Here is a 2,552-nt window from a genome sequence, read left to right on the forward strand (position 1 = left end):
GATCTTCACTTTTCCCATTCCATAGAAATGGGAAGTAAAATCTGCCTGGAAGCAGAGGATTTTTTTGTCTCCATGTCAAACGATTGACTATACTGATACTTCTGGAGAAAACCAACCAACCAAAACTCCCCAAGCCCTGAGAGTATCCTTTGGAATCTTAATCTCTTCTAATTATACAGATGCAAGTCAGTGTGCCTCAGCTCTCTTTTCAGTGCTACTAGTAGGAGCAAAACAGGTCCCTTGCAATATCTATGCACATTGTTTGTTAAGTACTATATAATATAGTTAGTGAGGTAGTGTTTGTTCATGCTTGTTAACAAAAATAATTAGATGAAAATTAGATACACATTTGTCTTGACCTCTGTGGGGATATCAATCCAGGCAGAAATGAAGATACAAGATGTGAGGCCTCCTTCCTTACCTCATGTTTTGATGCCATTTTGTTTGCTTGTTTTCTTAGTCTGGTAGGAAATGAGGAAATGAGGGATGGATCTTACTGATTCTAATGCTAAATTGCTTATGATAGTAATTCATATGAGGTGGATAACGAAATAGGATATTTTTATCTGAAAACTGAATTTTTGATTTCTTTGCTATCCTCTGCTTCCAACAGAAGAGCCACTTAGAAGTAATGTACAATCGTTTTACTCAGTTAGAAACTTGTTACTGATAGTCCTTTGTCATTTCCCCAAAACATAGGGATCCCATCTCTGGTAGCTGAATTGTGTGTCATTCCTCCACTTCGAAGCTGCAAGAATTTGTTTGTAAATTGCTAATTAGCTTTAATATGGGTTCCATTCTGAAAGTGGCTCAACTTTAGGGGAAGCATCCAATGGCGGGAGTTTTCTCTGAACACTTTCTGTCAATGTTGATGTTGATTCAACTCCTACTATTTTTGCTACTGCTGAGAGCTTGTTTAGGTGAGCTGCTAGATGCGTGCTGTTTGACAGTATCAGCTGGACTGGTTTGAGTAGAACTGTCAGTGATAGACTGTTGTTACTCCTAACCTGTTCCCAAAGGACTCCTAATGTTGCAAAGTACTGTCAAACTGCACACTAACACTGTTTACTTAATATGTGATCTGCTGACTACGAAACGATTTTTAACTATATGTTTTAAAGAACTTTCAGTTTTCTTGAGAAAAGAAATATTGTTAACGTCTACTGAGATTCATTGGAAGAGGGCAGAGAACTTCAGGAGGAGGCAGGTGAGCCTGATTTAAACACGCTTGGGCACTCAAAAGCTAAAATACAGATTTTAAGTACTACTTGTAATAATCTGTTTAGAGTGAGTGTAATGTTAGTGTGAGCTAGCATCATCAATGAGGATGATGTTAGCTCAGCGTGTGAGGTTGCCTTAAGTTTCCTCTAAGTTATAATGGTGATCTACGTTAGTTTAAATACAAAATAAACCATATCAGTATAAATAAATCACACTTATGATTCTATGAATTTGCTAATATAAATAAAACCTAATATGACTGTGTTCCACTTTCTGTGTAGTGGTATGTAGAAATGCAGAGGAGTTGCTTTCTCAACTCTGTTTCCATCTTTACCTTACCATTTTAACAGAGAATGAGCTTTATGTCAATTGCTGGCTGTTTTTAAAATGGCATTATATTTGCTTTTCCCCTGTGCATTGACTGTATGAAAATCCAATAACTATTACTGACCTTTTTGTGTTTTCCTAAATGTCAGTTCCTGCATTTTTATTATTAATTTCTTGAATTCTAATCTAGTGACTGACAATAATGACAAGAAATGATTAATGAATGGGACCATGTTGAGAATGTGTCACATTCTTATGTCTGTCTGTGTTGGTGACATGCTATTGGACAGCTCTCATACATTCTTTATCATTTCCTAGTTGTTTCAACACTTAAGGGTTTTTTTGGTCCGCTTGTTTAGTTTGTTCTTCAAAAAAAGCCCCAGACAGCCCAGCTGTCAGCAGCTGTTAACTAATCACTTCCAGCAAACAATTTTCTTCTTAACTGTTTCTTCTAAAGCACAATAGACCCATAAAAATCTGCCCTATCCACTGTACAATTTTTCAAGAACATCTGGTGGAAAAATCAAGACTGCTACACAGAAATGAGAATAAAGAGGCATTTGGGCAGACTGCTCTAGTAGTGAGAGGTTAAAAGTGGTGCTGGGTCATTATTCCCTGATGCATCTTAATGCAGACTGGATCTGGTCTCTGTATTCAGGGCTCTCTGAAACTTACCTGAACAGCTACTGTCAATGACATTCAGCTTTGCCTCAGGCCTGTTAGATAGGAATTTCTATTTAGAAGTGTTCTTCTGTGGTATGCTGAAGCTCAGAAAGGGTGTGATATGGTCAAAGTCCTAAATCAGGTTGCTGGAGTCCTGGCAGAAAATCTGAACTTGGAGGGTTTTGAGGTTGTGGTTTAATCAGAGCAGCGCTTTCTCCTACCCAGGGCGTCCTTGCTCAGTGCTGCTTTGCTGTCCTTACCTTTCACCAGTATTTACAAACTCCACCAGTGAGGCTGTTTGGCAAGTGCAGGCCACACCTCTGCTTCTTGCAGCTCAAGGC

Source organism: Dromaius novaehollandiae, chromosome 5 (assembly GCF_036370855.1).
Source record: "Dromaius novaehollandiae isolate bDroNov1 chromosome 5, bDroNov1.hap1, whole genome shotgun sequence".
In the NCBI taxonomy this organism is placed as follows: Eukaryota; Metazoa; Chordata; class Aves; order Casuariiformes; family Dromaiidae; genus Dromaius; species Dromaius novaehollandiae.